Source organism: Mycteria americana, chromosome 14 (genome assembly GCF_035582795.1).
Source record: "Mycteria americana isolate JAX WOST 10 ecotype Jacksonville Zoo and Gardens chromosome 14, USCA_MyAme_1.0, whole genome shotgun sequence".
NCBI lineage: Eukaryota > Metazoa > Chordata > Aves > Ciconiiformes > Ciconiidae > Mycteria > Mycteria americana.
Window position 1 is genome coordinate 15,428,578 of NC_134378.1, and position 13,762 is coordinate 15,442,339.

At 39.8% G+C, this 13,762-nt stretch overlaps 1 protein-coding gene across 2 annotated transcripts in view; it reads right to left on the bottom strand.

Moving 5' to 3' along the window:
* Window positions 1-13,061, bottom strand: part of DIDO1 (death inducer-obliterator 1) — a 56,418-nt gene extending 43,357 nt beyond the window's left edge. The window contains exon 1 of one of the 2 annotated variants that reach the window (XM_075517446.1): window positions 12,893-13,061. The gene's annotated coding sequence lies outside the window, so the exon portion shown is untranslated. Of the gene's footprint in view, window positions 1-240; window positions 335-12,892 lie in introns of those variants that run through there. The other variant, XM_075517445.1, reaches the window with a different exon arrangement.
* Between the last annotated feature and the right edge of the window lie 701 nt (window positions 13,062-13,762).

Below are 13,762 nucleotides of genomic sequence, written 5' to 3' on the forward strand. Positions count from 1 at the left end.
AAATTTGCATGACTGTGGCAGAATTAGGGAAAAAAACCATGAGTATATAGCTAGATCCACATCCGTATTTCCTTCCCCTGTACCTTCTCCACAGGGGATTACATACATTATCTACATTCTTTCCCTCGGCCAACTACTCCCACTTCAAAAATAGGAGAAAAGATTTAAACGAAAAAAAAAAAGACAATAGAATAAACTAATTTTAAAGTCCCTAGTGCTGTATCTCATGGCATTGAATACCTGCTCTAATATGTATTTTGCTCCATTGTCTGAATCAGTGATTATATCCAGGGAGTCAGTCACTGATGGCTGAAGACAGTCTGAGTTTAAAGTGCCTTCTTCCACGCTGCTGTTCTGTAATAACCTTTCAATCTCCCTGTTCAGAATCTCCAACTGATCACACATCATGCAATTTTTAAGTGATATGCCTAAAGGAAGAGGGAAAGTCAGCTAATCACTTCTTGTTCAACTCTAATATTAAACTATGAAAACAAACTATGCCTCTAGAACATGCAAAAAGTGCATCCTATTTGAATAATTTATCCAGTAACATACTAAAGAAAGAATTGTCTAATGGATTGTCTTCACAGTGCACAATTACGTATCTGTGCGTTCAAGGCCCAGTGTGCAACAAGCTCTTTACAATTATTTGAGCCACAGAGCCGATATCACTAAAGCATTCCAAAAACAGAATCGGCGTCCTCTCTTCTTAGGAGACATCCTGGCTCGTTGAACGTAATACATTTTCCACTGTTAGTCATACCCCACCCAGTGGCAAGGCTGCACAGTGCACAGCTACAGCTCTGATTTAACACAAAATAGCATTTTTAACACAAATAATAATTGAAAAATAAGAGATTCTATGCAAGAAATCATGCTTCTTTTTGCATTAGTAGATGTTATCTCATTATAATTACCTGTATTATTACCTACAGGAAAAAACTTTAACAGAACTGCAATTTTAAAATAATTTCCATTTGAGAGGTATGAAAATTCAGTACGCTTAAAACACTACAATTGTAGACCCCCTATATTTGCTGCAGAATGCTTGGTTGTTTCTTATTATTATTTAGCATCTCCATTTTTTCCTCTCCCCATTTGGTCCAAATTATTTTTCATGAAAAATAGAGTAAGTTTCAAACTTATTTTACATGAACATGCTCTTGCAGAACTGCATCTTAATACAGGTTAAATTTAAACGCCTAAAAGAAGCTGAAAAATCAAATATTATCAAAACATAAAAGCACAAAGCCTTAACTCACAATTACACTTTTAAACCTAGCAAGCCTGCTGGCACTTCTAAGCAAACGTTCTACTAACTGCTTACAAAAATATTTACTACAACATAAGGCAACTTTGGAAGTCTTCAAATATCTGTTTCTCTTCCCAATTCAGTATGATTTTTTGTTCATTTTGTTCTGTTTGTTCTCAAGTTAACTATTCAACTGCAGTTGAGGTACTGGCAGAAATGTAAGCTGAAGAAGCAAACTGGTTATCTTGTTTTAAAGGAACTGAGCATCCATGTACAACTTAATACTATTCCTCCTAATACAGTACATTAATCACATTTCTGAAACTGGAAGTTCTAGCTGGAAACTGAAAATTACTGTAGTTCCCCTAATAAACAATTCCCGTCAGCATCATCCTGCCTTTCTGCCACATCTCCACATCTCCATTAGAAAGGATATTCCTTTAGAAAGGATATTGTGTACCTCTGAAAAATTTGAGGAAAGAATCTCTATAAATGACAGGACAGAAAGGCAAAATAATGTTAATAATAAACATATATACTGTTACCTATTCAAAAAGTCCTCTGGTTATTCTTAGGTTAACAACTTCAGCGATAAGCAATCTCCACTGTGAAAACGTGTAAGCTTTTAAGATCAACTATAAATAAAGTTAGAAACCCAAATCAAGAGTTTCTTAAAGAAAAAAAAAAAAACACCTCTTCTCCCCAGGCTGATTTACATGGTTACATAATATACACCGCAGGTCCTCATTAAACAAAGGATTCACAGTACTTATTAAATCCACGTTTATGGACTATGAAGAACAAAGTACAACCCTAACACTACCTGGGCTGCTACTGTCCTGCTCCCTTCTCCCGTACTCAGTTACATGGTCTATGCCACATCCACCCACATACCTCTGCCACAGAAATGGTCACCCAACTCCTTAGGAAGTGCTCAGTTTATGAATTCAGCAGAAAATTAACCCACCAAAGAGTGATCCAAAAGGATTTAAAAAATGAACATCAGAACTAATGTAAAGACGCAAGAACAGGGATGGAGAACAAGATCCCCTTAAGCAGGCTGACCTGGTGTAGCACCTTGCTGCTATCTCATTCAAAACGTGCACACCATCATCCATGCAGCAAGCGCTCATCAGATCTTAGCCAGCAGGACTTCATTAACTGCCCCCTCAGTCAAGACTCTGTTTTAACCTTGCAAACTGTAATAACGTGAGCATTCCAGTGAAACAGAACAGCCGCTTATCTAAAAGTGGAGCATAAAGCTGATGCACGATATCTTGAGAAAGAACAGTCAGCCAAGAAAACATTTATTCAGGTTTTTCCTTCCCCGTTAGTTTGCAGGTAAAACGTTCCAGCTTCCCCAAAACAAGTTAGGCACTTGAATTCATCCTGGACCTAAATTCCAGAAGTAACTGAAGCACAAAAGTATCCTACCCTAGAAAAATCACAAAACAGTCACAAGGTTTTAATTTCAATTTGGTCAACTAAGACTCAATTTGGTCTGTAAGACTACAGAAGCAACCACTCACATTCAGCATCCCTGTGGATTCTCCAACTACTGCAAACCTGTGTGTTTTTCAGTATACATGGCTTGAAGAAATTCCAGAGCAGTATCAGCAGCCAATCTAACAAGAGACCAAAAAGATATTCCCAAATTCCAAATCCTGCTACTGCAATACCACTTGTTCACAAACACACAATACAGGTTGAAAATCCATCCTCCAACACATCTTTATTAATAAATTAAAAAAAAAAAAAAAGAGGGAAAGCTTGTAATCTCACTCCACTTTTCTGTAAATATATTAATCACTCTTGCATTCAGACAAAACCTCAAGAAAAGCATACTGCTACCTACTGCCATATTTGTAACCCAACAGTTTACAAGTCTCAGGCAAAAAGGAAGGGGGAGAGATTATCTATGCGGTAACACAGGGCTGAGAGATGTTAACTGCAGGACAGACAGCTTGGAGACACCTGGATCTGCTGATGCTGACTTCATTAAGCCCTTTTTAAGATGCCTCAATATAACATCTTAATCTGATGATGACAGAGCAAAGCTTTCCAAGAACACCAATATTTCCCCATCTTTTTGTGTTTATATTTTGAGGCAAAGGCCAATTCAACAAATTACCAGCAAATATACATTCAGATCAGTATCTCCACTTTTATTTTTTCCCTCATTTCTCTGAAGAGGTAAGAAAACGTTCAATGGCTCCACTGACTGCATAAAGATTTTGTCTTTTCTAGAACTTATCCTTTTAACTGCATTAAGAATTCCCTGCCTCAGTTAACTCGGAAGACTTCACTCTAAAAAAGGATCTTGAAAGACAGCTTAGTAATAAAACCTTTAACATGAACTAAAAACAACCAGAAGAAATAACTTAATTTCTCCTTTATCTGAGGACTTTTGTACAAAAAAACCCCAAAAAACTATGTCAAAATTCAGGGTAAATTCTTCTGTTTCAGCTTACTAGCCATTTTACTTAGTTTTTTCAGGAATCTATATAAAAGACTTAGCGATCTTTATCCTCTCAATGTTAATCCTCATTGTCAACAGCTTGATGACAAAATATGCTGCACCTTATTCCATGTTCTTGGATGTCAGCACTCTTCAATACCCAGCCAATTTGCTGTATCTGCACAAATTCTGGTACCTCATTATTTAGAGCAAGCACCTTGCATGAATACTTTAGTCCAAATGATTAGTATCTGGCACCTATTAGTTCTCCTACTCACCCTAAGAACTCTACTGAAGGATGTCTTTGATTTTGAAATATCTCACACATACTCTCCCCTTCACAAGCATCCAAGAAATATGAGGTTCACCTCATATTTAAGACTTGTGATAGACCTTAGTACCTGCAGGACTTGTTTCAGTGTGACCTGTTACCTAACAAACATTTACTTCCACTGTGACAGAGAAACAAAGGCACTTTTTTTGTTGTTGTTTTTTTTTTTTTTAAATCTTCACATTGAAGCTCCAGTTAATGTTTTAGATACATTATGGAAATTCAATAGCCAGGGCCCAAGGACAGGACAGAAATCTCAAACCACCACAATAAGGTGAGAAGACAGAAAACTGTTTGCATCTGCAAAGAAATTCAAAGCATAAGATTCTTATACCTTCTAGCTTTTAAAAGCAGGTATCATTCATCAGCGACCAGTTTCATCTCCATATCCTGACACAAATCCAGTCTATGCCAGTATTTAAGATACTAGCTTCAATAAGAATGACTTATAATTGACCTTTAGTTATAGTTTTCTGTGAGTTTCTGCAGAATTAGAAGGCTGGACATGCGAAGTATTTGGCTAGAACCAAAATATCCAGGACAGGTTTCTTAAATATCAAAGAAACTGCAGGATGTTACAAACAGGACAGAAAGCATCCTTTCCAGAATGATGTAATAGCAATTCCAACCACAACTGACATTATTTGCTCATTTTATTCCCTGTAAAAGAGGCACTGGGCTTGGCCTATGCCTCCTTTAAGTGTTAAAAAATTCCTAATAAGCAAATATATTAATATCACATGAGAAAAAAAAAAAAATTGTCTGAGAACTCATGTAAGGACGTAATTTCTGATGCAAATAAAAAAAATGTTGGTATGGCTTAGCTGATGCCACTCCCACTCAGAAGACTGATCCCAATGAAAATTTCTTTGCATCCCTATTTGTCAAAGATGACATCTGGGAAACCTACACTCTACTAAGCAGCAGCAAAATTAATCCCTTGCATCAACAAACATTACAAAAGCAGCCCAAAGGAAGTCAGTAGGGCAAAACCTACTTTGTACATAAATGAGCAGCTCCCTTCAGACCATAGACAAAAGGTACAGTCCATTGACCCCCAAGAACAGCAGGAAACAGGTTCTGCACTAGCACTGGAAAAAGCCACGTACACACAGGGCTGCAGTGCAATTCCCTCTATCTGCTCATCCATGAAAGATGCAAGAGCAACTACTTACATGAGAAGCAACAGAAAATCAGATGACCAAGTACAACTAGTATATGGTCTTTTATTTTCATATAAAACTTATCCACTGCCTACTGATTTAAGTATCTTCCTTCTGAAAGAAGGAAAACATCTTTCAAAAAGTTGTAAAATGGGAATGTCGTGACAAGAGAGAAGCAATGAGAGTTGAAGAGTGAGAGAGGCAGCAGTTGTAAGGCGGAAGTCTGGATATGGGGAGACATAAGAAAACCGATGTGATCCTGAACTCCCTCCCCTCCCCCAAATAATTTACTACCTCACTACTTGACTGCTATAGACAAGCTGCAGTTCAAGGTCAAAAGTCCAGACATCACTGGTATATACAAACATTTTATGCCAGGAAGAAGTTTACATTTTAAAGATCATGTTACAATAAAACTTGCATAAAATTGAAGCATTTCACTGCTTATAGTTAGACCTAGAAGAATAAAACCAAACAGAAATAATGCTACAACAAAATGTAACGCTTATCTGTAAACGCTTTGTTGGCTATAAACACACTAAATTAATTCCAAGATTATAAAGAAACCTACCACCTCATATACCCACAATACTAACAACTTAGAAGAGGCACTTAATTCCTTCCTATTCTAGAGTACATATATTATTCCCATTTAAAAAAATAACACATTAACAAGCTTTGACATTTGCACAGTGTAGATTCAGTAATATGTAATTCATTAATACAGCCATGTTCCTCAGAAATACCCCATCCTAATTTAAGAAATGTGTACTCTTAAATACTGCATGAAGCAGTAGTAATTATAGGCAAATATAAGCAGTGCTATATAGCCAAATTAGGACAAAATATCACCAAGATCTAGTTTTAAGGTAGCTTTTAGTACCACAACAGTATTTCAACCCCAGATGCACATAACACAACATGTCATTAATTCGTCAGGGATGGCACCACTGACCTCTACAATAGTCTCACATCACACCCTTCCACTCAGACCTGCTGCTTCTTCCCTCACCTCCCCATCTCCCTTTACGAAGACAGGTTCTAGCAACTGTAAAGCCTCATTTTTCAGTGTTGGGTAGTACCCCATTGAAGTTCCTACCAAACGTAATGGAAAAGAACTGACTTGACTAGCATGGGAGATCAGGCTGCCCCAGGACAGAAATGGTTGCACCAGAGGATAGAGAATCTGCACCCTTTGAAGATGGTGGAAAGAAAGTGTGTGGTGGTACCCATACCACAGTAGTCTCCAATGTGAGAGAAAAGCTCCCCAGGGACACCTCAGCACACCAATGTGACAGATCTCCCAGGAGGGGGAAGAAAAAAAAAAAATTCAGAGGCTTCTGCATCCCTGTTGAAACACACTTCCTCAATCTTGCTGACATTTTATCACAGAATCTTTGAAGGTACTATATGACCTTGTGGTGTCATGATGTGGTATCACAAAAAAATTCAGTAGTGTCTGTCACTACCACATTTCTACCATCAATGAAGTTTTATGGTTTGCAGACTTTCTGACTTGGAATGCAGCTTTTTTTGGTTTGGTGTTGAAAAATTATTTCAAATGTCCAAGGTATGGTGCAAAACACTTGTCCTGTCTTGGTACAGGAGAGCCCATTAAGTGCACATTTATATGATACCAAGTACTACCAATGTGCAATGCTGATGCTAATCACCTAATGAGATTTCAAATGTAAATATTAACTACTTTTTTTTAATTTCCAAAGATGCAGAAACAAGTGTTCAATTTTCTTCCAGATTTTTCTCTCATGAAAAATGAGATTCAATACCATTTATAAATTTCATGAGAGCACTTTTTTCCACTTGAGAAAGCTATTGAAGAAATATTCTAAATTGACAATAAACTTTATAGCAAACCAAACCGACAGCTTACTTTTTAAAATAATTAAGCAAATGTATTAATTTCAAGAAGTAAAAGAAATAGCTTCCCTTAAAAACAATAAATACATTCACTTGGTCTCTATGCTTGTAATAATAAAGAAACTAACCTTTCCAAATTAAAATTACTTTAGCCACCCATTATTATAAACCCTCTCTACTGTATGTCTGAAACTAATATATACACCATCATCCTTCCCATGCTTTCTGTCGGGCTACTCACTTACCTTACGTAAGCCTCATAAGAAGGCCACTGCCTCACAGGACAGATAACTGCGCACACACAGGACAGCAATCCTGCACGTTTGCAGTGCATGTGGGACCTCCTGGAAGCGTTGAATTTAACATGTATGCACAGAATCACAGCACCGTGCACACACAGCAGACTCTAGTGCACAGTAGCAGTTAGACAGAAAAGACACTGAGCGACTCCACACTGTGACATAACTAGTCCAACAAAAATGCATGAAGTAGCTCCCCGGTTTATGCAAAACAAAATACACACACTGAAGTTTATTTTGATGTCTTTCAGACTAGAAAATCATCTCCCCAGGCAAAACATTTTTAAAAAATTCTTATTTCAGACCGCATCATACAGGATCAGAACAGTCAGAAAAAAATAAAGGAAAGAAGGGATGGACCACTCAGTAGGTAGTGCAGCAGAATGAAAACAGCACCAGGTATTACAAGTGTATTTTATTCTGGATAAGTAGCAAAAAGCGCTTCTTTGAACCAGAGTGAAGTTCCCACGGCTAAATTCAGCTAAATAGCAATTTCTCATAGAAACATTCAAGGCACTTTAGCAGCAGGCCCACCAGAAATCTGGCAAACATGAAAATTTTATTTAAGAACAGACAAGACTACGAGCACATCTACGCTACAGATGTTCACTGTCACAATTGCACAAATCAGGAACGTTAAGGGGTACAATCCCTAATCAACAGAGCCGTGCTGGCATAAGCACCTCATATTGGTGTAATTACACCTGCAAAACTGTACTTTTACCTGTATGAGTCGTTCTGTTTGCAGGGTGGGGTAGCAGGTGTGCACCATCCCTGCGCAGTGGAGCTTTATCAGTGTGGCTGCACACATGATAAGAAAGCTCTATCAACACACTACTACAGGCCCTTCCAAGCAGGGAAGCAGTTCACCTCAGGAGGAAGCAAGACTTTGAAAGTTCACTCAAATTCCTTGAATGAAAAGAGTTACATTAGCAAACAGATTCTAAGATATTTGTGTACACATCAGAGCTTTTGCCAGCACAGCTCTGTCTTGTTAGTAGCTGGGGAAAGAACTGTAACTGATGACTGCACTGACAGAACTTCAGCAAAGGCGAAACCTTAACATAAGGCACTTACACTATGCACATCCTCCAACCTGTAGGCCCCTAATTGTGTTTGATAAAGAAAACTCATATTCAGTTTAGTGTTTTCTGCATAGGAAACATTAGCTAAATTTAAGAGGAAATAAAAGTATTATATACATGCCATTGGCATTTTCTAGTCCAGAGCTTCACCGGTGCTTAAAAGACTAGGCAGATACACTCTACTGGCTTACTAACAGACTGATGTTTGGGTTTTTTACTACTCCTATAATACCTTCTGAAGCCTTTATTCACATTCTTCTGAGCAAGCTAATCCCATATCTGCCCTAACAATGAACATTTACACAAAGACAACAAATTAAATTGAATTTTTTTGTCAGGTTTATATCTCAGCTTTCTTCTTTTTCCCTTTTATACAGATTAAGGAAAAAAAAAAAAAAAGGCAGCTTTCTGTGGCCAAAAGCTTAGACTAAGAAAACCAAACATAACCATCTCTGTACCAGAAACCTTCTAAAGGCCCCAGTACAAGCCAGTTTTACAAGCCATGGCCCTAAGTTTAGGCAACAGAAATATCAATTACAAACTTTGATTGTTATTGGGTATTACTCAATATACAGTATCTTTATCATTCCTTTTCCATCACCTTGAATGAAAATATTTTACAAATACATACTACTTATTTGCCTACTGTTCAATTTCTGCTGCTGAGCTTGACTACTTCAGCAGCACTGAAAATACATTTTCAGCAACTGCACAGAAAACAACAGGCTTTGGAAAGGTGATTCACACAATCTGGCATTCCTCCACTGAAGTACCAAAGAAATTAGTTCTTCATCATGGCTGTTAGGAACACTCAGCTGTTAACTGAACAGCAACAGTTATTCAGGCTAAGCCTGAGAACCTTACAGTTTAACTCTTCAACATCCCACAGCTTGTTTATTTTTAAACATACAACATAACAATCTACAACTCTCACATTTCAGCTTGAATACTTGCACTGTACTTAAAAATCCCTCAAACAGTTTTACACAAACTAGTAAAGCTGTATGGGCTTTTTGTCAAGTTGGCATTGTAACAGCACATAAACTAGTTAGACATCCTAAACTATTATATGTAAAAAATGTTAGTTTTACATTATAATTAAACTATCTGTATCCTCTGGCATGTCTAGTTATTGTTGTAAACTGTGTATACAGAAACGGACTCAAAACAACTGCAGGATTATAATTTCTGACTCTACCAGCACAGCTGTTGAAGAAAAAAAAAATTCTGTGTTTTTACACTTTTTTTCCCTTATTTAATTTATAAAAAGTGAGCTAAAATATAACATCTGAAACTACCTATCATTTTCATTCTTATTCCATCAAAAAGGCTTCATTAAATGAAGTAAAACAGGAGTTAATTTCTCCTTCAGAATTTAGTGAAACACAGTAATTAAAGCATACTGATTATGTTATTAAAAATGCAGTAAACACAGTTCAGTTCCCAATTTTGATTAGGGTTTACCCCAAGAAAACACATAATACAGATTTAATCTTTGTGTCTTAGCTCCCTAACTGGAAATTTAAGATTTTTCTTAACCTCAAAGTCTATCAATGCTCTTGAGACTATCACCATCAATAACTGTATTCACTTATTTCAGAAGCTGTATTAGATAAAAACTTAATAGTATACAACCCTCAAAGTGTTAACTGACAGTTGACTGAAGATTCCTCTAGTGTGAAGAGAGGCTTGACAGCACACGAAAAAACCACCAGTTCTTGTGTAAACTAGATAAATCTTACTTATATTAAAATCCTCTCCTTAAATCTACCACTGCCCTACTACTTGTAGCACTACAAGAGACACTAGGCAGATAAAGTGCACCAGAGAATAAAACTAGTGCAGATAGACACTATCAATTCTGTCAACTAAAACCCATCTAACCTTATGCTTGCTGAGTACAGTCCCTTCTTCCATTTTTATCAGTTAAATTTCATAAATTCTCAGCCTAACCCCTCTAATCCTTGCCCTTCCTCTCCCTGCTTAACATTTCTAGCTGAAGTTTCAGGCTGTACAGAATTAAAATCCCACAGTTGTAAGTTACAACTACAAAGACAACCACTATATTACACCAGAAACAAATAACATAATCTACTGCCAGAAAATCTTAGTAGTGAAGCAGGATTAAGTAGAACAAACACTGCCTTTTGATGAGTCCACTAGACACTGAAAAATATTTATTCAATTTTATTTACCATTCTGGACCCATACAATTCTATTAGCATTGCTTTGGGGAGTTTCAGGCTTTTTTTTTTTAACTCAAAAGACATCTCTTAGTTATATGAAAAGCACCCTCTGAAGCAGTGAAGTGTGAGTTATCTGTATTATTTTATATTTGAACAGTTTTTAAATCTATAAATATTTTGTAGTGTACATACATTTGCAGCAGAGCAAAAACATCATTTGCATACCAATAGAAATCAACTAAAATAGCCCTTAAAAAACAAACAACACAGCAACTTTATAAAAAAACATTATTTAAATGCTAGTCTTGAAATCAACAATTATTTGATTTACAAATCATTGGAGCTATGCAGTCTAAAAGTAGGCTGAAGGCTAACATGAGCCTTTATTCTTCCACCAAAGTGCGTTAAAAAACCTTTATGTGCAACGTGTTTCTGGAACCATCAAGGGAAAAAAATTTAAGGCCTAACTGAACAGCTATTTCAAGCATACTTCTATATTTATTCCTATAGAAAGTTCCAAATGTCAAAGAATGGTAACAAGCAGCTGGCATACATAAAAGTGGAGCAGAACCCAAAATATCTATTACAATTAACACAGTATATGCTACACTTGTACAGTAACTACAGATTGTCAATTTTCATTGACCAGCAATTAAATTGCTTAAACAGCTAGTAAATTTTGTTTGTAGAAGTAGCAACAAGACAGTTGAAGCTAAACCAATTCAAATTACCACTTACAAGAAAACGGTGTAAAAGAGAAAGACAAAAATGCGAACAGTTAAAAAGTTCTCATAAAATAAAGATATAGTTGAATATCAGCTGCCAAAGAACTTACTTAAATAAGGCTGTGATAAGTATTCAAAAGGGCTATTTCTGCAAAAAATCTCAAATAGATTATCCAGGAAAAAAAAAAATTAACCAGGGAAATTAGGAATGCTCCATACATCCTTTTGAGTTAAATAAAAAGAATCAGCATTTTTTGTCTCCCTGAAGTTCCTAGAAGGAAAACATGAAAGCCCATGCAAAAACCCAGCATATTACACTGTTTTGAACTACTGAACATACAAACAGCAGGGAGAGTGTAACACACATACATTTCATAACACATTAAAAAGATTGTAACGTTCTTTCCAAGTTAAATATGATAAGCTAAAACAGTAAGATTTTCTTAACCCACTACTAAAAATATAGCTATCACTTGGAGGTATAAACGGAAAACTACTGAACTGTATGAAACAAAATTTGGTCACCATCAAAGAATGGCTTTTGCAAGCCAAATAAGCAGCTCCAAACTACCATCACCTCCAAGAGACAGTATTTAAGTACATTAGTGCAAGGGGTGGGGAATAGTTATTGACAGGGAATTTACTGAATATTTAAAGCCAGCCAACAATTACCACTGTCTAAAAATCCAACCCCTCCTCTTTTCCCCTATAAGAAAGTCACCAAAGCATGATAAAGTTCAACTTTTCTGGTTTAACTCACCAATAAGGAGATCACCTCCACCGCCCAGAGAACATAAATGTCACCTCAAGGCAGGTAAGTTTTAGTCCCACCCTCCCAAAACCCCCAGCCCCGGAATGAGTTTTCGGTTGCGTTTCTGGACTCCCCGGCGGCGAAGAGCACCGCCCCGACGAAGGGCGCTACCCCGCCCCAGCCACCCAGCGGGGCCGCGGCGGAGAACCCCTCGTCCGGTACTAGGGCAACGGTGAAACTGAACGAGAAAGGCGGTTAAAGTCGGTCGTGACGTCACGGAGAAGCTTGCCGGCGTCAGCTTGATTATGACGTCGATCGCCTCAGAGCACAACCATCCTCTCCTTTCCCCCCCAACATGGAGGAGCCCGCCTTCTAGCCCGCTCCGCCCGGGGAGGGCGTCCTCTCCGCTCCGGCCCAACCACGTTATGAGCTTATGGGGCGGCGGCTTTTACCTTCCTCCGGGGCCCCCGCATTGAGTCGCCGACCTCCTCTGGAACCGGGCCAGGCCTCCGGCGTGCCCGCGCCCTGCAGCCGCACCGACGGTCCCCTGAAAACAGGCCGCGCCGCCCCCCCGCCCCGCCCGCGGGGTCCCTCCGGCCGCCCTGACCCGCACCACCCGCCCGCCTCCATTTTCTAGTCGAGCCCAAAGGCGTCCAGGCCGGAGGAGGCGGCCGCCCTTTTTCCGCGACCCCTCCGCCACAGCCACAGCCCCGCTCTCTTTCTCTTCCCGTCCCGGTGCTTCTCCGGCTGCCTCCCTCACTCACCGCGGGGAGGGGGTGGGGGGATCTCGCCGCCGCCGCCGCCGCGGGTCTCAGCCGAGCCGAGCCGCCATTTCCTCCTCGCAACCGCTCCAGAGCGCTGGGCGGGGGCGCTCCTCCCCCGCTACCATAGAGACCGATATGGCGGCCAACGGCAGCCTAGAGCGCGCCGCTTTGCGCACGGCTCCCGGAGGACTTCGGTTGGCGTTGGCTCCGCCTCCCGGCCAGGCGGCGCGCGCTCCCTCACGGCAGGGCGCTGGGCGGGAAAGGCGCTGCAGCCTGTCAGCGCGGCGGCCTGTCAGCGCGGCGCCCAGCCGGGGCCGCTCTTCCTCGCCTCCCTCCAGCTCCGGCGGAGGCTGAGCCGTTCCCCACGCAGCCCTAGCGGCGCGGCTGCCCGCGGAGCTCCCGTCCCGTCGGTTCTAGGCCGCCGCTGTCCTGCGGCCGCTGAGGAAAACGGGAGGCGGGCCGCCCCGGTCACTTCAGGGCTTCCTCTGCAGACGAGTTCTGTGACATCAACAACGCCTGCTCCCGGTTTTCTTATCAAAAATACGGGGTGACCTTACCTCACAGGAACTGCGGTTTTATTCATTATTCGTGAGGCTGCAAGTGCCAAAGCAAAACTCCACAGCAGCAGTGCTAAATAGCGTTCTACTTACAGTGAATTCTCTCACAGAAGTATGGCTTTGTCACAGGATTAACATGGCAGAGGAGCTTGTCTGCTGCTTGCAGACCCGACTGCTCACATCAGCTATGCTCCTCACCTGTGCTTATTCCATTAGGGTTTTGTTTTTCCTGTTCTACTCCATCTGCTTTAGATAAATCAAATAGCAATTGCTGCAGTAATGCTTTCCTCTGGGTGCAGGTTATGGAGTGCTG